The sequence below is a fragment of the Peromyscus californicus genome, unplaced genomic scaffold (assembly GCF_007827085.1).
Source record: "Peromyscus californicus insignis strain IS unplaced genomic scaffold, ASM782708v3 Scaffold_2__1_contigs__length_46816999, whole genome shotgun sequence".
NCBI classification, from domain to species: domain Eukaryota; kingdom Metazoa; phylum Chordata; class Mammalia; order Rodentia; family Cricetidae; genus Peromyscus; species Peromyscus californicus.
Genome location: NW_026294540.1, coordinates 28,961,226 through 28,985,519, shown reverse-complemented (window position 1 = coordinate 28,985,519; position 24,294 = coordinate 28,961,226). Strand labels below are relative to the sequence as shown.

At 43.8% G+C, this 24,294-nt stretch overlaps 2 long non-coding RNA genes across 2 annotated transcripts; both read left to right on the top strand.

The window, feature by feature from the left end:
- Positions 1-13,229: 13,229 nt before the first annotated feature.
- LOC128120315 (uncharacterized) lies at positions 13,230-16,478 on the top strand. Its single transcript, XR_008221842.1, has 3 exons — positions 13,230-13,321; positions 14,464-14,599; positions 14,859-16,478. It is a non-coding gene; the product is annotated as an uncharacterized LOC128120315 (long non-coding RNA).
- Positions 16,479-16,526: 48 nt separating this feature from the next.
- LOC128120316 (uncharacterized) lies at positions 16,527-19,904 on the top strand. Its single transcript, XR_008221843.1, has 2 exons — positions 16,527-17,382; positions 18,658-19,904. It is a non-coding gene; the product is annotated as an uncharacterized LOC128120316 (long non-coding RNA).
- Positions 19,905-24,294: the final 4,390 nt, after the last annotated feature.

Sequence of the window (24,294 nt, the reverse complement as noted above, 5' to 3'; positions counted from 1 at the left end):
ATATTGCTTGCTCCCAGGGTCCGCGGAAGAGTCTACCAACCAGCTGAGGATTCTAATCTGAGGGATATTCAATGAATCTAAGCACTCTGAGTTTTTTAGTCCATTCACTTTATTCTTCTATGGTGATTCTATCTGCACAGTTTCTTTTCTGTTCTCTTATTAGCTCCTCTCAGTCCCTCCTGCTCTCAGTCCCTTCTGCTGTCCTCTCATCATTCTACCTAGTTCTTTCCCTCTCTATCCCCATCTTTGTTCTATTCCATCAATCCTCCACGTGCTCTCAGAGAACCAGTATATACACCCACACAGTAATTCTCTGGTAAAGCAATGTGAGGCTTGAAGTTTTCAGGGTCTCAGAGAGAGGTGATAAGGACCCGCACATAAAGCAATTAATTATCAGCTTCCAATTACAACCCAAAAGGGGAGTGACTAAAGGGGAGTTCTCTGGTAGGGTCAACTAAAGGCTAAGACCAATTGGGGAATTTATGTGCTCAAACTATAATCTAGAAATGGCTAGGTAGAATGTTAGGCGTCAGTAAGTCACAAGAAAGTCAACTGTCTTTGGCGCCACTTTTCCCACTCATCCCCGCTGCAGCTGCTTTCTGACAGGGAGGGGGACATATGTTTAGGTGGCTAAGCAACCTCTGTCAGAGCGTGTAGTATTCGGTTAGTAAAAGCACTTTCACTCAGAGTAATTACTGAGGAGAAAATCTAGGAATAGCATCTGGCCGAGGAGGAATAAAAACTTAATTTGCACAAGAAAGAAGCTTGGCACCTATCACCTGCCTGACCTGGAGGCAATCTCCTTGGGTCAGTGGGAAGTAACTGCCTTAACTCAGTATCTAGCAAATGGCTAAAACTTTATCCCGGGAATGTGAGCAGTAAATCTCTTAAATTAGGGTCTTGTGTAAATAGCCCGGGGTGAAGGTAAGGGGTTGAGGTATTAATTGTTAATGGTTCTTTTCTCTATCTGTGAGTGAGATGAGCTAATGTTTAGCTATGTACAGTTTTGTCCTTGGAAAAATGTATCTTTGCTGAAATACTTTTGTCTGGAGAATGGCCCTGGCCAGATATATGTTAATGAAAGATAAACACAACTGAGGCAGTTGTCCAATTACTCCAAATGTATAGGGAAAGTTGTGCCCAAGATTGAGATGCAATCGTGAGAGTACATGTACCCGTAACATGGAGATGCACGATAAGTGGGGAGAATCACAGCTGTTATTGCACAAGAAGTTTACAACAAGAGACAGACAGTTCATTTAAAAGGCAGTAATCGCATAACGCCTTGTGTGCTGGTTTCCTCTAACAGAACTCTTGGTTCTGATAGGTTGACCTTCTGAACACTAGTTGTCACTGCTGTATACTCTCATGGACTTTCACTACCAGCGGCTCTCAATAGTAAACAAACTGATCAAGGAACATCTGTGGACAAACCTCTCACTCCACCCATCCACAAAACCCTTGACCTACAATCTGTCCTGCCTGCAAGATGTGCTGGAGCAATGGTGGTGCAGAACTTGTGGCAGTGGCCAACCAATATTTGGTTTAACTTGAGGCCCAGTCCATGAGAGGGAGTGGGTGCCCTATACTATCTGGATGGCCAGGAACTGGAGACTGGATAGTCCAGAGACCTAGGGTCGAATCAAACACTACAGGCAAAAAACAAACCAACAAAAAACAATGAAATGATTCCTAATGATATTCTGCAATACTCACAGATCAGTGCTTTGTCCAGTCATCATCAGAGAGGCTTCCTCTAGCAGCACATGGGAGCAGGTGCAGAGACCCACAGCCAGACGTTATGCAGACAGAAAGTTTCAAGTGGAGGTAAACATCCAAATATTATTTTATCCACATTATCCTGTCATATGAACTATGCCTTCTGCAGTTGTGAATACAAAAAAACTCTGACCTCCCAATTTGATACTTTTATACTACTCCATTTCATTGTTTCATTTCTTCATATGAGCAGCTCCAGATTCAGGGTTTTTATCAAGGCCAGGTAAATTTACTCTATAGTCTAGATAAGAAAATTTTGTGTTTGAAAGATTATTTTCAATTCTGAGAAATAACATAAATGAACTCAAGGCAAAGATCACATGATGATCTTAAAAGATGTAGAAAAAGCCTTTGATAAAATCCAACATGCTTTTTTGATAAAAGTCCTATGGTACCTCAATAGAATGGAGGTTTCTACGACAAACCCACAGGCCGTGTCAGGTTCAGTGGAGAAGAACTTGAATCAATCCCAATCAAATCTGAAAATAATCAGTGCCCAGTCCTTTTCATTATTGTATTTGATGCATTAGCTGGAACCAGGAAGCCTTAAAAGGAAATTAAAGACATACCAATAGGAAAAGAAAAAAAAATTAAAGTATCCCTACTTGTCAAGGATATGATATCATACATAACATTTTCCAAATATCCTGCCAGAAAACTTACAGAGATGATCAACAGTCTCAGCAAAGTGGCAGGTCACAGAATCACCTTACAAACTCAATAGCTATTCTACACACCACCAACAAACAGGCAGAGAAAGATCATGGAGACACTGCCATGCAGAGTAGTCTAAAGAAGACAGAATACCTGTGCAGAAGCTTCTAAGTGTTATGTTGGCTTATACATCAAATCTTGTTTATTTCCCAAGCGACTGCATTCTTGTTCAGAAGGTCCTTCTCTGTAATTATAGTTTGAAATTCACTCCTTACGTTTTCATCTAGCAATCTCCAGAGTATTCAGATATTCTGCTGCTGATCTGTTTGTATTCAAAAGAGAAGGATTGAGTCATATGCTTGTATATTTTTATTTACTATCAAAAAGATATTTTTCATGCAAAAATATTTTTTATTGGATGAGATGTATTAGTTCTTCACCTTTTGTTACTCTCCCTTAAAGTTATTTGGTATTACTTTTAAACTTTTAAATATTTTATTGTTTATTATTTTATATATGTTATTATTCATTTTTGAAATGAATACATTTACAGTTGACTAGGGAGGCATTACAATATGTGCTAATGATATGCAGAGAGTGATTTGGGAATACTTTGAAAGCATATATTACAACTGGAAAATCAAGAAAAAAACCAGTATAATTTCAAGACACCTGTGAGATTTCAAAATTAATTCAGGAGGGGAGGTGCCATAGACTCCCAAATATAAGGATATTGTTCTTTGCTACTATTCAGAACTTGATATAAGAACCTATTGCTGATGGTATTGGCGTCAAAACAGACAGGTGGATCAATGGAATCTAATCAAAGACCCAGACATAAATCCACACACCTATGAACACTTGATTATCGACGAAGAAGCCAAAACTATACAATGGAGAAAAGAAAGCATCTTCAACAAACGGTGCTGGCGTAACTGGATCCGCATGAACCCAACACTCAGTACAAAACCTTATCAAAGAAAAGGGGGCTAAGAGTAACAGCACCTTCCACCCAGCTTCATTTTTGATACATTCAGGGGTTAGGAGCCTTCAGAGGCTGGGTTTAAACGCATGGAGAGATTTTTATGACAGAGCCACTCAAAGAAATATAAACTTGTACCTTGTGCAAAACAAACAGTGATTGAAGCTCAGACACACTGCCACCACAAGAGACTCTTTTTGTTTGTTTTGGTTTTTAACATTCTTTTCTAGTCACTTCTTGGGGCGAAGGATAGAACTCAAAAAGCCAGGGAAACTTATCATACTTGGAAATAGAACTAGGACCGTCTGGAGTGTGTGTGTGTGTGTGGGGGAGCGGGTCCTTTAAAAAACACAGACTCGTGGTGGAGCCTCCTGCCTCAGCCTCCAGAGCCTGTGCCACCACAGGCCCTGCTTGCATTGCTTTTGTTTAGAGTTCGGGTTCCAGGGCCTGCTGTATGCTCAGGGCCACCTCTACTAACTACCAAGTCCAGCACCAGGATTTGGTTATTGATATCATTCATTCTAATAGCAGCACAAGTCACTCAGTAGCCTCCAGTCAGGGGACTCGGGCTCCACTTTACCCTGAAGCAACAGGACAAGGCTGGGGGAGGCGAGGCGTGGTGATAAAGCTGATGATGCATTTCCTTAGAGTTCCAGGCTTCCTTTCTTCTGTTTCCTGGGGGAGAGGTTTGCAATTAATATTTCGGTGATCTTTCAAAAGAAATTCTGTAACCACTCTTGAACATTCTGATTTTATTTCAAATTTCACTGCAGAAAAGGAGTTCCGTTTACTTTTTGTTGTTGCTGTTCCATGATTCTGGGGGGTTGTGGTTGTTGTTACATGTTTCTGGGATTTTTGTTCTTGCCTGCTGTTCCTGCCCTTCTGATTGTATATTACTTTTAAAATAAAAAAAAACTAAGAAATTCAAAAGATACAAGAAACTAGATGTAATGTCAACACTTGGAAAGCTGAGGCAGGAGGATTGTGAGTTCCAGTCTGGCCTATGCTCCTTAACAAGGCTCTGTGTGGGGAGAAAATAAAAAAGCAGTTCAAAAACAGGAGTGTCCTGTCATATCAGTATAATCATGAAAATATGGCACTGGGTCTGTCATGGTGGCTCATGTTCTGATCTACATTTAGGGGATGAGCACAGTGAAGATCAATCCAGTGTCGTCTTTGACTCTGGATAGAGTTCTGAGAGCTGCCTAGCCTACAGGAGCCCAGTGGAAAGAGAGAGAAGAAGCACCTGGGGCAGGACAAGTGGCTCACACCTTTAACCCCACCACTCAGGAGGCTGAGCCCCGAGAATCACTGAAAGCTGAGGCCACTCTGGTCTACACAGGAGGCTCTAGGCTGTCAGGACTACTGAGCAAGATCCTGTCTCCAAATAAAGAAATACAAGAAACAAATAAACTTGGGACTAGGAGATTGGAATAGAGCACTTTTCTGGCCTGGGGAAAGCTCTCTGGGTTCTATTCCCAAAGTTGGAAAAACAGACAGACAACCCAACAGTCAGCACATGGCCAGGATCCAGGTCCTTGCTCCTCTAAGGTTCCACCCTCCTGAGAAGGTGGCACCTGGCAGGCAAGCCGCAGCAGCAAAGGGCTGCTTTTCTCCTCTGGTCATTTTCTGAAGTTCCTGAAGCCACACTGAAATGTCTCCAGGGTTTTTTCAGCATTCTCCTCTGTAGGCACACAGACCTCTTCCTGACCCCTGTGACAAGCTCAGAGCCTTTCAGGTCAGAACTCATTTCAGCCAGGCTAAATGTCACCGTGGCAACCCAAGGATCCAGAGGGAAACTCCAAAGAAGTAAACATCAACACCCAATTAAAACCAGAAACTGAAAGAAAACTATGTCAGGGTTGAGATCTACTCTGTAGTATAAAACATGAAACAAACATCATCTCCAGTCCCCCTGCTATCACTACAGAGTCCAAGATAGCCTGAAATTGTGGCAGTCCTCCTGCCTCTACCTCTTGAATGCTGGGATTACAGGTATGAAACACACACACACACACACACACACACACACACACACACACACACACACACACACTTTAAAAGAGAGTTTCTTGCATGTGTAGATATGCACTACATTCATGCAGTACTCATGTAGGTCAGAAGGTGGCTTTGGATCCCCTGGACTTGGAGTTACAGGTTTTAGTTCTGACCACTGTGTGGGTGCTGGGATTTGAACCTGGGTCCTCTGCAAAAGCAGCAAGCTCTCTTAAAAGCCATCCCTCTAGAAGAGAAAGTAGGAAGTACCCTTGAACGCATTGGCACAGGAGATGACTTCCTAAATATAACACCAGTAGCACAGACACTGAGAACAACAATTAATAATAATAAATAATAATAAACAAATAAATAATAAATTAATAAATGGGACCTCTTGAAAATGTATGAGAATTCAGTGGAGTTTCAACCCTAGTTCATCTGCACATCTTCAGGTTCCCATGTGTGCCTTTAATACCTATGGAGTACCCAGGGTTCCCGGGGGTTAGCTACATCTGGCGTGGGATATCAGGGAAAAAAATCTACGTACACTATGTTCTTATGTGTATTAACTTTATTCCTCTAAGACAAAATTCTATCAATTCAGCTATAGCTCCGCCAGGCATTCAAGGCAGGAGGAATAACTCTAGACATATCTATATCCATCTACTTTATTTCTCTGGGAATGAAATCCTGTCTCCATAACTGCAGTTCCGTCCAGGTCCCTAGCTCATAGTCCTGCTAATGACTAATGTCAATTCTTTCAGCCTCATCTTCGTCCTCTGTACCCTCTTTCTCCATTTCTGCTACTCTCTATGTTGGTTATGCCGCCGAGCTGCCCCTCGTGGCTGGTCACCGCCCGCGGTGGCCATGCCCGCGGAGGAGCGTGCCCACGGAGGAGCGTGCTGATTAAAAGAATCTTAGCCATGGTTACCTTTTTAGAGCTTTATTGCGGGGGGGGGGGGGGGGGGAGGGGACAAAGAAAGACAGAGAGAGAGAGAGAGACAAGGGGGGGAAGGGAGAGAGGGGGACCGACGGGGGGGGGGAAGGAGCGCAAAGGAGAGGGGACAGAGAGAGCCCACAGAGGGCTCAACTGCTTTTTAGGCTGGGAAGCCGGCGAAGGCTGATGACGTAATTAAAGGACGTAAATAAGGACCAAAACCTTACATCCCAGACTTTCCCTTATTATAAAAAAAAGCAGGTAGATGGGACTAGGGGCGTCGTTCCTCTCAAAAACTGCTTCCAGCTGACTTTTGGACGTTGGTTGGCTCTGGGGGGAATGGAGAAGGGGAGTCTTCCGAGGTAGACAGGCGTTGTGGGATGCTGTCTGTCATCCGTTTGCTCTGGAGACATGTATCCCTCTTGGCTGTGGCTGGGAACTTTCTGTTTGACAAGATGCTGGTGACACAGAAAAAACTTAGAGAGAGAAAAGAATCATTATTATTTTATGTTGACATTTATCTGAGGTAGAACCGGCCTGTCCCTATGGATTTTGAAACATGTTAAGCTTTATCAGAGACAGATTATTTTAAAGTACCTGTTTCCTTTATTGGTTCAGCATCTAGGAGACAGGTGATCAATTGTTAAAAGCATCTCATAGTAATAGATGTTTACATTAAAGTCTTTTTGTAGCGCCCAGACGCTTTTGGGTCTGGGGGTGTAAATACCTTTTAGCTGTTACAGTTTCTTATTTGATGATCTCTGGTCTCCGGTTCTGTGGTGGTCCTGTACCATTAGCTGAACAGTGAGTTAGAACAGGAAACTGGGAAGAGAAAAGCTTGTGGTACATGAGAAATTTTTTTTTTTTTTTTTGGAATTAGGGACAAGGCAAAGATCAGGGCCCTGTCTGTATGCACATGAGAAACACAGGCACTGGATCTGGAATGAAGCAATGAGCTCTTATTTTAGGGTGGAAATCTTTTTTCATTAAGTAACTCTGAAAGTGCAATTAAATCAGGTGAGGTGGTAAGGCTGTCCTCTGTACCCGACAATAAAGGAGAGGTGACATTCCAAAACTCCCAGGACTGAGTCAGTGGCTCTGGTGTCCAGAAGGAAAGAATCGGATCGCTTCCCTGCTGCATTCTGGGTTCCCTGCCATGTCTGTAGCCAAGCCTAGGTCTGCTGAAGGTCTTAGCTTGATGTACCCATGCATCTTGGTGCCTGGGGGCAGTCAGCTGACTCTGTCTTTCTAGGTGGCACTTTTAACAAGGCTGTCGATGGCCTGGCAGGGCATTCTCTAGCCCATGGCCTTTTCCTCACTTAAAACAGGGACCCAACAGCTTTTGGGAGTCAGCGAGTGCCAGCACTTGGCAATTTTGTTTTCGGGCTTTTATTTCTTCCCTGGCACACCTTAAATGCCACAGATGACTCTTTTGCCTGTGGGGTCAGGAGCCTTGCTCTCCAGATGCTTAAGTTTTAGTCGGGGAGGTCTGGGGAACAAGAGACGAATTTTACTCTCCGAGTCACGGCACCATTGTTGGTTATGCCGCCCAGCTGCCCCTCGTGGCTGGTCACCGCCCGCGGCGGCCATGCCCGGGGAGGAGCGTGCCCGCGGAGGAGCGTGCTGATTGAAAGAATCTTAGCCATGGTTACCTTTTTAGAGCTTTATTGGGGGGGAGGGAGACAAAAAGACAGAGAGAGAGAGAGAGAAAGAGAGAGAGAGAGAGAGAGAGAGAAGGGGGGGAAGGGAGAGAGGGGGACGGACGGGGGGAGAGGGAGAGAGGGGACAGAGAGAGCCCACAGAGGGCTCAACTGCTTTTTAGGCTGGGAAGCCGGCGAAGGCTGATGACGTAATTAAAGGACGTAAATAAGGACCAAAACCTTACACTCTACTCCTGGCACTCAGAGAACTCTACCTGAGATCTGCTTACCCTCTATGGAACCTCTGTCTTCCTCTCTTCTCTCTAGCCATGCGGTTCTGTCCCTGTCTACAGAATATGCCTGCCTTTTCTTTCCCTGGGCACCTCATTGCCTACCACCTCAGGAATGTTGTTTTATCTCCCACCTTGATATGTAAAAAGCTCTTTTGTTCTCATTTAAAGTGCTCTGGAGAACCAGTAGGCCTCCTCAAGGCCAGGGGATGGCCTGAGCTTCATTAGCACAGGAAACAAAGCTATGCTTCTCTGCCAGCTTGTCAGCAGGGCAGTTAGTAACTTAGGTTCAGCAGGTCAGGGGAGCTGAACTGTTTACCAATAGGTCTGGGCACACAAGGATTTCACAGCAGAAGACAGCTGAAATATTAAAGGCTGGGTAACACCAAATATTCATAATAAATGGCTTTGCCTTTTGACAGACCCTTGGCTGGTCAAAGTTCAGCTTTAATACACAGCTGAATCTCTATGATATATTCTTGTGGCCCGCAAGACTTTTCATAAGGAAATTAGACACAGTCGAAGAAGCTTCCTAACTCTGTCTACTCTATTTTACCTCATGAGGCAATAACACATCTTCATCTTGGTGGCAGATGCATGCTGCTTTGGAAGCAGGCCATTAGGGTCATGTCCAGTCTTGTGTGCTTTCCAGGTGTAATGCTGGCCAAGGGTCGGCTCCTTCCCTAGAGCTACTCAAGACCTTTCCTACAGGGTATTTAAGGTCCGGCACATAGACTTGTCTGGTAGTTTCCCCTCTTCCCCTGAGACCACCCGAGAATGCTTTGCTCATTTTAAAACCTGGACTTTAATTCGGTTTGATTAGGCTTAGTGCATGGGCGGAGTTACTCACTACCTGGGCATATTTTACTTATCAGTACCTCTTTCTCAGGCTCTTTCCACCCTCTTTGTGAAGCTCTCTTTGGCAGATATCCCATAGCTCTGATACCTCCAATATCTTTCACTTCACACGATGGCCTCTTAGGACTTCCTGACATTTCAGGGCCATCATGTGGGGACTCCCCTGCCACATGCTGTCTGGCCTCTGTTCTCTGAAACCACAGAGCAATAATCTATGACCCCATTACTCCTACATCCTTCATGCTGATGCCAGCGCCAAGGAGGTGGCACTGCCAAGTTCTGCAGCCAGCTTGGGTTGGACCCTCATCTCCCTGAACCACACTGGCAGCAGCTTTCGTTTGTAGTTGCTTTCTAGGAGCAGAAAATGCTTTAGGCCTTTTCCTTTTACAAATCAGAAGTGCTGTGTGGGGTCTTGGCCTGGGAGAACTCTTTCGTTTGTTCCGGTCAGATCATTGAAGTCACTAATCTTAACAATCACAGCCTCTGTTCCAGCACATACCTGGGATGGAATGCTAAGTTTGCAATATTTTTTTTCTTTTTAAATTTAGCCATAAGTAGGTTCTCAGGTCACAGGCAGAAGGCAGTCAGATTCTTTGCCAAAGTATCCCATGAATGGCCTCTAGTCTGTTTGCTGACATCATTCCCCTCTGAAACCCCTTGAGCTGGGCCTCTCTAGTCCACATGGCTCTCAGCACTACTTACTGCCTTTAGGATCCTATTAGAATGACCCTTTAATCTCTACTTACAGTGTCCAACCACTTTTCTAGTCCAAAGTCCTAAAGTCTTCACATTCCTCTAAAACACAAACAAAAACAACATGGCCAGTCTTTTCAACAGCAATACTTCATCCCTGATATTAACTTCTGTATTAGTTACTTTCCTATTCCCATGATGTTAAAACATTGTGACCAAGGCAGTTTATGAAAGGAGGATTTTACTTGGGCTTATGTTTCCACACAGATAAGAATGCATGCAACAGGAAGACATGGCAGCCAATACAGGAAGCAGAGAGCTCACAATCACAAGAGAGCAAGGAAGTGGTGTGAGGCACAGGGCTTGGGGATTAAACCAGTAGCTTCCAAAAAAGGTAATCTGACACCTGTGGAACATTTTGCAATGTCTGGAGACAGCTTCTGCAGTCAGAAGAGGGAAGGTGAGGTTGGCACCTAGCAGACAGGAAACAGTCCCGAACTGGAAAGAAACCAAGTGTCTGTCACAGTTGGAAGAACAGACAATCTGTGGCATAGGGCTGTGCCCAGTGCTGCTGCTGGTCTACAATCCCAGCTCTTCAGGAAGCAGAGGTAAGGGAATCAATAGCTCAAGTCGCTCTCTCTGCTTTCAGCTTGTGCTGTGAGGTGTGAACCCTCAGCTCCAGCTCTAGCCTCTGTGCCTGTCATCTGTCACTCAGCTCCATCATCATGGGTGTTTATTTCTCTAGAACCATAAACTTAAATCAACCCTTCATTCTATGTCTTTCCCTGGTCATGCTGTTTTATCACAGCCACAGAAAAGTGACCAAGACAACAACAGTGTGAATTCAAGGATAGCCTGGGAACTTAGTGAGACCTTGTCTTAAATACAAGATAAAAAGAGGGCAGAGCATACAGCTCAAGAGTACAATGCTTGTAGAACTTGCTCAAAGCCCTGGGTTCTACCTCTAGTACCATTTTTTAAAAATGTGGGCCGAGGAGATGGTTTAGTGGGTAAAGTACTTGGCACACAAGCATGAGGACCTGAGTTCAGATCCCCAGAACCTGTGTAAAGCTGGATGTGGTAGCACTCTGTTGTCAGGATGGGAAACAGAGGCAGGGGAATCCCATGAAGCTAGCCTGGCATCTGCAGCTGTAAACAACAGGAGACTCTTGACAAGACTGGGGAGAGGAAACCTCAACTGAAGAGTTGCCTCCATCTGATTGGCCTGTGGGCATGTCTGTAGGGCATTTGCTTGATTGCTAATTGATGGAGGAGGGCCTTGCCAACACTGTGGGTGGTACTAACCTTAGGCAGGTGGCATGGGCTGTATAAGAAAGGAAACTGAATATGAGCCCAGCCTACTCTCCAAAACATACATCCAGAGGTGTGTGTCTCCTAGGTGATTTTAAATCCAGTCGAATTTGGCATGAAGATTAACTATCTATTCTAGTTCCTTTTCTGACCAAGAGCAACATGGGAAATAAAAGTTTTATTTTATCTTGCACTTCCAGGTCAGTCTATCATTGAGGGAAGTCAGGGTAAAACTTGTGCGGAACCTGGAAGCAGAGACCATGGAGAAGTAATGCTTGCTCTCAAGCTCACATTCTAGATTTCATGTTAGGTAATGAAAAAAAAAAAAAAAAGCAAAACAAAACACTGTAATATCAAACCTAGTACCTGTGCACCTTGCTTTACTTTCTGTAGTAGCATCACTTGCTTCTTGGCAAACGTGATGAGATCTTCTCTGGGCAACGTTTCCAGCTGAAGTAGTTGTCATATGATCGACTTTTGTAACCCATGCATCCATTGTGTCCCCCAAAAGAAACACAACGTCTGCCTAAAACAAAAACACGCTCAACATTCAAGGCAACCATACTTCTAAAATTAACAAGTATAACTTCAACAACTTTAAGTAATCAGAAGAATCAAAAAGCAAACAAAAACCCCAGCATAAAACTCTTACAGATACCATGAAGTTCTCTAAGTGTACGAGTGGGTGTTGGACCTAGAGATTTGTAGAGCTGTAAAATTCATTCTGTTGGAAGCTGAAAAGTCATCCATGTGCACATGATAACAAACATAACTACATTCGCACATGAATGGAGGGCCATTTAGGCTTTATCTAAAATCTTAGGCTTTACTAACTCTGAAGACTACTTAATCCTTGTGCCTTCCGTTTCCTCATCTGTAGAATAAGATAATAAAGGAACTTAGCTCACGAAGCGTAAGTGACAGAATCGGGAGCTTAGGCAAATGCCTGGAACCCAGTAAGCAAATGAAACATTTTGGTAATAAACAACTACCTTTCAGAATCATTGAGCATTAAACATTTCACAGGGCTGTAAGAAGGACCTTATTCAACCCTCCTTTGACTATGAAGCTGAGTCAACACGATATAACTCCTTGACTCTTCCCTTTATCTAGTCCTCTTCATCGCGTCACTGTGTAAACTTTCATAAAACAGAGCCGGGCGGTGGTGGCGCACGCCTTTAATCCCAGCACTCGGGAGGCAGAGACAGGCGGATCTCTGTGAGTTCGAGGCCAGCCTGGTCTACAGCGCGAGATCCAGGAAAGGCGCAAAGCTGCACAGAGAAACCCTGTCTCAAAAAACCAAAAAAAAAAAAAACAAAAAACAAAAAAAACAGACTAGTTAAATGTCTGAAATACAGCAGGATCTCTCGGGATAGCACTAACAAGGAGCAGGAAAGAAACAAACTGCTTGCACATCAGGAAATTAAAAAAACAAAACAAAACAGGAAATCAATGGGTGATTATAAATTGAAATGGAAATCCCTGAGGAAAGGAAGGGTGCTTCTTTTAAAGAAGAAATCCTTCTCCCCATGCCCGAATTTTCCAATTCATTACCCTTCCGTGCTACAGGGAACCTGGCAGTGGAATGCTCTCCTCACCTTGGATTTTCTGGTCCCGGAGGGTGCATCCCGCAGCCACCCCATCTTGAAGAGGGCCCTGCAAAACCAAATCGTCACAAGAGTTCAGCCAAAAGAGCTTGTGACAAGGAAGAGCCCCTTCAGGATCAAGAACCAGGGACCTTCGCCCTGGCACGTGCCAGCACCGGGCTCTACGCTGAGCGCAGCGGCTGGCACTGAGCCGCGGAAGCGGGGACAGCCTGCTGGCCGTTCCCTCCCCCTCCTTGAGTGATGCAGACCAAAGGGGCAGAGCGACACCACCGTTAGCTCCCTGCCCCACCACCGTTACCTCCATCGTCAAAATGACCCCGGGTCACCGCTGCTATGTAGGAGTCCGGGGTGCTCCGCCTCTGAGGCTGCCAGAGCAGATTAAGGGTGGTGCTAAGGGAAAGCCTCCCGAGAATGCCTCCCCAGGTTTCCAAGGTTACATGGAAGAGGCACTTCCTCTTCCTCCTCAGCCTCCAGGAGGAAGTTAGTTTCCTGTGTGCGGGTCTCTGGCCTTTGCCTGCAGCTCCAGGAGCCTCAGAGCGCTGCCCTGTGTGGAGTGAGGCGTTTGAACACAGGTGTTCGTTGATCAGTTTGTTTCCTAATTTTTTAAGATGTCCCAACTAGCGGGCATATGTGGAACAAATAGTTCCTAGGTGATGTAATTCTGTCAGATGTACAAAATTTGTTGCGTCGTGAATAGTAATTGGGAATGTATATCTGGATCCATTAGTTTATCAGAGTTGCAAAATGCTGGCATGTTGACTCTGTCCTTCTAAAAATTAATTAATTGGCTGAGATAATTCTTGTGCTTCTTAAGATTGTTAATTTGAAAGGCTCTGGAATCATGTAGGAGACCAGCCTTTAGGTTTGTCCGTGAGATTTCTCTAGATTAAATTAATTGAGGTGGGGAAACCCACGGTAAATGTGGGTGGCATTATTCCATGGATTGGAGGACATGTCTGCATGAAAAGGAGAGAGCAAATTGCACACCAGGATTCATCTGAAAGGATTCATCAAGGTCACAGTGTGGGAAGTCATGAGTGACTGGTGTCTATAGGCTCCCTTCAGTGTGGTCCCTAAGGAGAGAGGGCAGGATACAGGGATCTAAGAGTTCTGCCAGAGAGTACAGCAGCCTTCCCTTTCCTAGTGGTTGCTCACAAGGGGATGAAAGGAAGAAAAGAGGAAACTATCAGAGGACTCTCTGGAGAGGAAGGCAAAGAAGAGATGGAAGATATTCCAATATAGATGTTTGTTGTTGCCTCACAGAGTGGCAATAGGTAACCCCTAGACTGTCCTAAGCCATAAAAAAAAAAAGGCCTGATATTTTTCTATAGTTAATTCTGGCCCAAACATAAACTGGAAGATGGAATAAGGAGTATGAATCATAGTGCTGTTTGTTTGTAGGTGAAAAGGCATTTATTTATTCCTCCAGTTTTTCAGGCTGTCTTCTCCCAGGTGTAGACACACACTAATTGCAGGTACAGGCCTTCAAGCAGTTTGGCCCTCACCCCAAGTATAGCCAGAGAGTATCTCAAGTTACCCAGGGGTAAAGGCAGATATTTTTGTTGGCTTGATCCTCTTTGATCGTGGCTTCTGGAAGCTGTGTGGCATGATCTTACAAAATATGAAGATATCGGACGTTTACAATTCAGAGTCAAGTTTTGTCCCTGATAATCCTCTGGTGGGGCAAAAATCCTTACCTCCTTTGTCTCCTCAGTCTCAATACACAGCACAGCAAGCAACTGGATTCCTTCTCTCTCGCTTCTCTGCTTCTTCAGTTTTACAGTGGAATGAATGCCTTGTGTTAGGAAACTGTCCTGTGCTCTGTCAACTCACTGAAGCTGGCTCCAGAGGTGAGATTTTCCCACAGACCCAAGCACGTATGTCTCACAGTGTCCTCCAAACTCCCTGTTTTCCATCCCTCTTCTCTCTACTTTGTAGCAGGAGAGAGGAGAAGAGCAAAGCAGCACTGGGATGAAAAGCACTCTGCCCTTGGAAACAGCTGAAAAGGCACTGTTTCCAAAAGAGGATACTGTTGTTTAACCCAGGATATAAAATGGCTGTGGTACCCAGAGCTAGAACTGACCTGCATTTCTGTTCCCTTTGGATTAGATTTCCTGGTACCAGAAAGCACCATGCGAGATTCCAGAGATGGGAGACAACCCACAGTCCTTCCCAGCTCTGACACCTGTGAACTGCATCAACCAGCATGGCATGACAACCCGGGTGCAGTTGTGACATGTGTACCTTGGACTAAATTGGATTCATTGGACTTAAGACCTGCTCAACAAGAGGGCAACCATGCTTGATATAGGAAACAAACCTAACTATTCAGTGCTAGTGAGGTCATGGTTATTGGTGGAGAATTTACAGACACTAATTTGCTAAACCAGCATCATCCCTAACAACAATCTGTAAACATTTGTCCTTATGCCCACAGATAAGTGTGGTCCTCACTGCTCATCAAGGCAACTTCTCTTTGCAACATATGGAGACCACTACAGAAAAACACAATCAATCAATATGCAGAGTTGTAGAGCTCAGTCCCAATGGATACATGTATACAACACTTCCATATCTAAGGCTCAGGGGTAATTTAGTAAGAGGGGATGGGAAGATTGTAAGAGGCCGAGCATCAGGAAGTTTGTTGTGAGGTTGTGTCTCCTAGTGTGGTCAGAAGCTATGCCCATAAAGTCTCACTAACATGACTGCTTAAGAATGAACAATGAGGACACCAATGGCCAGACCAACATGGGCGGAGAAGAGCCCATGAGGCCTCAACCCCACATAAAAAACTACAGGCAACTGAGGGAAGCTGGGAATGGAGAGAGCACACCAGTCGCTTGTCCAGTACCAAATAGTCAGCCCTGAAAACATCCATACAAGTAACAGGGACTGAAGTAGCTATATTTAGAAATATACATGTGTATATGTATGTACATATTTGCATGCAATAATAGTTAATGAAAAAAGAAGCCATGAATCGGTGGAGAGCAGGGATTGATATATTGGAAGGGTTCTGAGGGAGAAAAGGAAAGGAGAAATGTTATATTGTTTACCTTCCCTGGCCAGGGAGGCTAAATCTCTTCACAATATAGGTCTGTGAAAAGATCTATAAGGGATTACCAGGGGACTCCAGACTTAAGAGTGATGTGAACAAAGCACTTCCCACTTTTATTCTTTTTTTTTTTAAAGATTTTTATTTATTTATTATGTATACAATGTTCTGCCCACATGTATGTCTGCAGGCCAGAAGAGGGCACCAGATCTCATTACAGATAGTTGTGAGCCACCATGTGGTTGCTGGGAATTGAACTCAGGACCTCTGGAAGAACAGCCAGTGCTCTTAACCTCTGAGCCATCTCTCCAGCCCCACACTTTTATTCTTAAAGCAAGAGAAATGTGAGGTGACTTTTACAGTTAACCTAAGCAAATAGAAGGGCACTGAGGGAATTCAGCTGGTGGTATGTCTTATCATCTTTGGTCATATGAACGGAGCCAAGAGTATCCCACCCAGGCCTTTTCCTTTTCCGTAGAGGTAATGTGTACATGCCATGCCGTTCCCTCATGTCCTTGCTTTCAAGTGCATTCACTTATGGTTTATACATTTTTTTTTCTAGAAAGCTACCTGGGGAAAAGAACATTCTGCACTCCATCCATATTTTACTATTAAGTTTACAGATTTTTTTTTAAACATAGGCTCCTGATATTATAATCTCAGAAAGAATTACAAATGGCTAGTAAACTCTCTCTTTTTTTTTTTTTTTTTTTTTTTTGAGATACAGTCTCTCTACGAACTTCTTGACTGTCCTAGCACTCACCATGTGCAGACCAGCCGTGGCCTGCAACTCACAGATAGCCACTTTCCCCTGGCTTCCATGTGCAGGGATTAAAGTTGTGCATCCCAATCAGCTAATAAACAGTTTGAAAAATATTCAATGTCCTTGGCTATGAAGGAAACACAGATTAAAACTACTTCAGGATTCCATCTCACTCCAGGCAGAATGGCTATGATCAGGAATACAAGTGACAAGCAATAGTGATGTGGATTTACGGAAAAGAACACTCTTATGCGCTGTGGGTGGAGGCATAAACTAGTACAGACACTATGAAATCAGGCTGGACTCACGAACGTCCCCCACAGGCTCCCATAGTTGAACACTTGGTCCCCATTTGGTGACACTGTGTAGGGAAACTGTAAAAGGTAGAACCTTGTTGGTGGATGTACGTAACAAAGGATGAACTTTGAGCACGAATGGCCTTGCTTCACTTCCAGCTCATCCTCTCTGCTTTATTTTTGCTTTTGAAGATAAAACTGTAAGTCAATATAAATTCTTTCATAAGCTGTTATTAGTCAGAGTAGCTTCCCAGAGCTAGTGAGGTCATGGACCTTAGAAAAGAATCTACCAGCACAACTTTTCTAGACTAGCATAATTCCTTTCTACACTTGAAATCTTATCCTTATATCCACAGATAAGTGAAGCTACTATCCCTCATCTCAGACTCTTCCCTTTACAAAAAATGTGGAGACCATCACAGGAAACCACAACTGGACACAATGCGGAAATAAACCAGTGGGTCATGGGGAGACCAGTACCAACGGATACATCTACATCACAGCTGTGTCTCTGAACAGGTACCAATATGGAAGCGAGGTTGTGAAAGCTAAAATACCAGGAAGTTTGCTCTGCAACAGTTTCTCCTAAAAATGACTATATAAACAAGACCGGGACAATGGCAGTATCAATGGACATGTTGATGTAGAACACCCCTAGACAAAGGACCCAGGCACCTAATGACTGCTGAGAGGAGAATTAGTTTCTCCCAGGGTTGAACCCCTTATTCAATGTCTAATGCAGAGTGGTCAGCCCTGAAACTGTATACACACAAATAGCAAAAATGTATTCTACAAGTTGTGTCTTAGAGTTTTTATTGCTGTGAAGAAACACCATGACCATGATGACTCTTATAAAGGAAAACATTTAACTGGGTGGCTTACAGTTTCAGAGTTTATCATCATGAGGAGATTGGTGGCCTGTAGGCAGACATGGTGTTGGAGAGGTAGCTGATAGTTCAGCATCTTGTGCAGGCAACAGGAAGTGGTCTGTCTCACTTTCATGGATTGAGCATATATGAGACCTCAAAGCCCAACTCCACAGTGACACACTTCCTCCAACAAGGCCATACCTATTCCACCAAAGCCACACTTCCTAGTAGTGCCACTCCCTAGGAGCTAATGGGGGCCAGTTACATTCAAACTACGGAGTTCCACTCCCTGCCCCCCAAAAGCTTGTAAAAATATCATAATACAAAATGCATTTAGTCCAACTTCAAAAGTTCCCATAGTCTATCACAGTATCAACAATGTTTCCAAGTCCAAGACTCACCCTTCTGAGGTTCATGCAATCTCCTAACAGTAATCCCCTATAAAATCAACATCAAAGAATAGATTACTTACTTAAAATACATAATGACATAAATATACATTAGCATTCCAAAATGTAGGGAAGGGAGTAGAGTGAGGAAACACTGGACAAAAGCAAGACCAATAACCAGATGGGCAAACTCCACACTCTCTATCTCCGTGTCCGATGTCAAAATGCTCTTCAGATCTCTTAACTGCTTTTAGCTTTGTTGACGGCAACATACTTCTTTCTCTTGGGCTGGTTCCACTCCCTGTTTGCAGCTTTCCTCAGCAGGTATCCCATTGTTAGGTGTGACATCTTTTGTTCCACAGTGCTGTGAACAGTGCAGCAGTGTGGGTGCACTGAACGGGGGTGTGGATGTATGCATTGTGACAATGTGACTTAGATTCATTTTGTATAGACCCTGGAGTGGCTCCGCTGGACAGTATGACAGCTTTAGTGCTTTGTTATTGTTAACCTCCTGTGATGATTGATCTTCCTCTCAGACTGGATACATTTGGAATCACCTGAGAGCCACACCTCTGGGTGTGTATGTGTGAGGCTGTCTCCAGAGAGGGTAAACTGAGCAGGGGAGACCCACCCTGAGTCTGGGCAGCACCTTCTCATGAGATGGGGTTCCTGACTGCTTCAAAATTGAAGTGGATGCTGAGCACCAGGATTCATCTGCTTTCTGACCAAAGAGACAATGTGATCAACCACTTGAGACACCTGCACCACTCCTTCCCCATCAGGATGGACTGAACTCTTAAACAGGAGCCCAAATAAATATACCATCCTCACTCAAGTTCCTTTCTCAGATATTTGGTCAAAGAATTGAGGAAAGTCACCAACAGCCCTCCATATTGATTCCCATGGCAGCTGCACCAGTTCCCATTCTGACCAGCAGAGTATAAGAGCTCTCTTCCACCTCCTCCCTGGAAGCTTTTGTTTCCTTAATATGACAGTTCTGACTATGATGAGATAGTATCACCACACAATTTTAATTTGTATTTTCGAGTGGATTGTGGTATTCACCCTTTTTTCAAATGTTTATGGAGTTTCTGTAAATTATAGTTGTATTTCTTCAATTCACTTGTCCATTTATTAATTGGAAGATTTTTTTGATATTCAAGTTTTGAAATTCATTACAGAGCCTAGATATTAATCTATGGACTGATCTTCTCCCATTTGCCAGGCTGTCTCTTTATGCTGGGGATTGCTTCCTTGCTATTGGAGCATGATTCTTAATTTTTGGAGGCCTATTTGTTGAGTTCTTGGAATATATTGTGTACTGGATTTCTTCTCAGAATGTTCTTGCATATGCCCATATATTGAGCTGTTTTCTGTAGCTTTTTCTCTAGTGGTTTCAGGTCTCACCTTAGGGTCTTTGTCTAATTTGAACTGCACTTTTGGTTGGAGGAGAGATGAGAATCTAATTTCATCCTCTATGTGTGAATATCCAGAACTACTTACTCAAAAAATATCATTTTCCCCAATGTATGTTTTTGGCATCTTTGTCAAAAGTATGTTTTGGCCTGGAAGGATGGCTCAATGGTTAGGAGAACTTTCTGCACTGACATAGGATACAGGTTTGCTTCCCAGTATCCAATCTGTCAACTCACAACCACCAGTAAGTAGCTCTAGCTCCAGGGGATCCAAAGTCCTCTTCTGTCCTCCAAGGGCACTCCCATTCACTGCCATACACCTGGACACAGACATATAAATAAAAAACAAAAATCTTGTTACAGACCAAGGTGGCTACAAGCTGTGTGGCTTCAATTCTGTGTCCTCTGTCTATTCCACTGGTCTACTCTTCTGTTTTCTGACAGTGCCATGCTGTTCCTGCCACTTAGAACCAAGTCTTGAGATCAAATATTCTGATAACCCGCAGTGTTTTTTTTCCTGCTTTGGATTATTTTTTAGGGTCTTTTTACCATTATATGAATTATAGTTTTTTTCTCTCTTTTTGTGTGAGCAATATCAATGGAATTTTCACAAGAATTACCAAGATCAATAGATAGATTTTGACAGTATAGACAGTTTCATCTTTTAATCATGTCAATCCAAAAGTATGAGAAATTTTCTGTTTTCTAAAACTTTAATTTCTTTTTACTTTTTTATAACTATCATGTGCCTTCATAGGTAGCTATTATTTTTTAAAAAAAAACTTTTAAAAGTGGATGGGGTCCCCACCTCCTGATTTCGACAGTATCCACAGAGTTTGATTTCCAAATAGAATCAGGAAGAATTCAAATTTCAGGCAATTGAAGTAAGTTGTGAAAACCTAGGAGAAAGATATCCAGACATGGTGGCCCTTAAGGCCAGCACTCAGGAGGTAGAGACAGGCAGATCTCTGGATTGAGGCCATGCTGGTCTGCAGAGAAGCCCTGTCTCAAGAGCAAACAATCAAAAAGTTAGGAGAGAGGCTGAGAGATGGCTCAGCAGTTCAGAGCACTGCCTGCCCTCCTTGAGGACCTGGATTCCACTCCCAGCACCTACATGATGGCTCATAACTACCTCTAACTGTAGTCCTGGGCATCCAGTGCCTTCTGTCCTCCCTGGGCACCAATCATGCATGTGGTGCACAGACTTACCTGTAGACAAAGCACCCGTACACTTAAAATAATAATATCAGGGGATGAAGCTCACTGTTTCCCTGTTTAAGTGAGTTCTGTGTGTGGCTCTGGTGGGAACACTCACTGATACCTCACTGTCTTCATAGCTTCTATGGGTTTACCTCTCTCCTGAGATGAAAGGGGCTCTTTTTTCTGTAAGGCCTGTTGAGTATCCACTGAGAGAGAATCTATGGTGCCAAGAACCAGAGTTTCAACGAAAGCTGCCTTGGGTCTGGATGTTTCTCTTTGTGACCTTTGCTTTGGAATGGCAGATGCTGAATGCTGCTTTCCTAGAGTGCCAGAGGAATTTTCATCTGCTTTCAATTCAGCCCTGTACATATTCCACTTGCACTTCTCTTGCTGTGACTGAAAACAGAAAAAGAAAATCTGCAAACCTCTGACCAAAAGCATCTTAAGGGGGGAAAGCATCTATTCATCTTAGGACTGAAGGTTACAGTCCAACACTGAGTGTAGTCAAAGCAGGATCTGAAGGTGCATCTGCTTGCTGGCACACATAGCATTACTTCCATTAAAGGATCACATTTCACAAGCAAAAATTAGAGCAAGGCTCATATAGAAAGCTGCTTACTCTCGACTTGCCGGCTGGCTTATACCCAGCTAGGTTTCTTATACAGCTGATTTCCACATGCCTAGGAATGGTACCTCCCCCAGTGGGCTGAGCCCTCCTACATCAACCTACAACCAAAGAGTCCCTCACAGACATATCCAGAGGCCCATCTGATCTAGGCCAATCCTACATTGGAGGGTCTCCCCTCAGATGACTCTAGCTGTGACAAGTTGACACTTTATGCTACCCAGGTCAATACACTCTATTGTGTTGTGAGACACCATTTTAGAGAACTGTTTGCTGTCAGGAATGGTGTTTCTTTCTTTATAAACTGTGAGAACTGTCATTGATCTCTTAAACAGAGCCTGTAAATGTCCAGAAAAGGGATCAGAAATGGCTTGGAAATTTGCTGGGCTTCCAATCCTCCATTTCCTGGGTCCCCAAACCTAATATTATTTGCAGGTAGCCAGCTAGGTCAGGGTCACCTCCCCCACCAGGTGTTTACACTTCTGTAACCTTGGGTGGGGTGAAGGGAAGGAGTCTTCTTCTGGCTTTAAGTTGCACTTTTACCTGAGAGGTCTCACAAGACAGAGAAGTAAAACCTCACATACATCTCAGCAACCCACTTGACGTTTTGATTATCACTGCCACTTGATCTTTGGAGCCTGGTCTTGGGTCCCATCATCTCTTCATTAACCCTTTCTTGCTCTCAGACCTTCTGTTCTCATTGGCTGTGTGGAGCCCATGGCCTCTGTCTAGTCTTTTAACCCAAGTGTCCACAGCTTTATGCAGGGCCAAGTCACTAATGGTAGAAGCAGCTCTCATGATGGAGAACATTCCACCAGAAGAATAAATGGATTTTTCTAGGTATGGTGGTGCACACCTGTAATCCTACCATGTAAAGCAGTGGTTCTCCACCTTCCTGATGCTGTGACCCTTTAGTTTAGTTCCTCATGCTGTGGTAAACCTGGCCATAATAGTATTTTCATTGGTACTTCATAACCCTAAATTTGTTATTGTTGTGGATCTTAATGTAAATATATGTGTTTTCTGATGGTCTTAAGTGACCCTTGTGAAAGGACCATCCAACCTGGAGATCTGGAGATGAAGACCAGCACAGACTTCAAGGTGAACACCAAGTGAGCCGGTACTACACAGTGAGACCCTGTGTCAACACTGCACCCCAGGACCATTCTCTCAGTTTCTGCACTCTTGCTTCAGCTCCATTGATCCTTTTGGCTGTCTTCTTGACAGTTGATCCCACTTAGCTGGTAATAGCTGCTTGAGGTGGGATTGAAATTGGCCATGATCTAGTTGTTTTGTTTTCTCTCTGTGTGTATGTGTGTGTGTGAGGGGGGGGGGTATGTTTGTATCCATACACGTGTTTTGGTGTGTGTGTGTGTGTGCGTACACACACATGTAAGTATGTGTATGTGTGGTCTATGTGTGTGTATGTGTCCATTCACAGGTGTGGAGTGAGTGTGTGTAGCCTTGTGTATGTGTGGTGTATCCTTGTGTATGTGTGAACATGTGTGTTTGTGTTCATGTGGTGTCCATGTGGGTGGAAGCAGGAGTTTGAGTCTTCCTTATTCCCTCTACTCCTAGTTTTCATTGAACCACATTTTCTCACTGAATGCAGTGCTCACCAATTGACAAGACTGCTGACCAGTGAGCTCTGGAGACCTGCTGTCACCTAGGGTGTCTTAGTTTTCTTTTCTCTTGCTGTGATAGAACAGTGAACAAAAACAACTTTGGGAAAGCATGCATTTATTTCTTTACAGGTTACAGTCCATCATGAAGGGAAGTCAGGACAGAAATGCAGACAGGAACCTGGAGGTAGGAACTGAAGCAGAGGCCATGAGGGAAGACTGTTGACTGCCTTGCTCCCCATGGCTTGCCCAACTTGCTTTCTTATAGCACCCCAAAACACCAGTGCATGAGTGGCACTGCCCACAGTGAGCTGAACCTTCTCATATAAAGCATTCAGTAATAAAGAAAATGCTCCACAGACTTACCTCCAGGCCAATCTGATAGAGACATTTTCTCAACTATTATTTCCTCTAACAATTGACCCTACCTGTATCAAGTTGAAAACAACAATAATCACCATAAAAGGCAACACAGCACATTGGGCATCATCTGCACATGACCATAGCATTTTTTATGTAAATACTGGAGATCCAGACTCTGGTCCCTGTGTTTTCTTAGCAGGCAGCATACTGACAGAATCTCCCTATCCCCGATCTGGATTGTCCTGTGGGTACTTTGAAACCGCCTAGGGACATTGACATAAGCATTCCCACTGTTGTCTACCACAGTAATCATGTGGAGTGTGCAGAATGATTCCCATGTCACCAACTTAAAAAGTTATGGTCCTTTAACTCATGAACTGCCATTTCTGCATCTCTTGGCTTTCTTGGTTTTTAAGCTGCATGTTCAATTTCTTACCCATTGTTTACATTTCTTTGAAGTCTTCTGGAGGGAACGTTAGGTACACTGTGGAGAGCAGGGGACAAGGCAGTAACAGCATTGATGGCTGTTTGAATGGCTGCATCTACTTACTCTCCTGTGATGTGCTTTTGAGTCGATGCTCTTATCTGATGTCCTCCCTGGACATGGCTGGTGTGCAGTTAAATGGTGAGTTCATTTCTTGTGATGTGTGCTGGTGTGTCCTTTGTGATTTTCTTGAACTAACTTACTAGCTCTGATTATGTTCTGTAGATTCTTTTTGCACATATTACTAATGAACTAGTTCACTTTCTCCATGAGTAGGGATGACAGCTAGACCACTGCTGCCATCATTTCTGGCTACTGCCCCTCTCTGTTCTCTGTGCTGGATAGGCCACCATAGTTCAACAGGAAAGCCTGTCCCCATCCTGCAAAATGGATGAGTTTTCTCTCAACCTGTCTAATGCAGCCCTGGATCTCTCGTTCCCAGAGTCATTGTACACCCTAGCTCT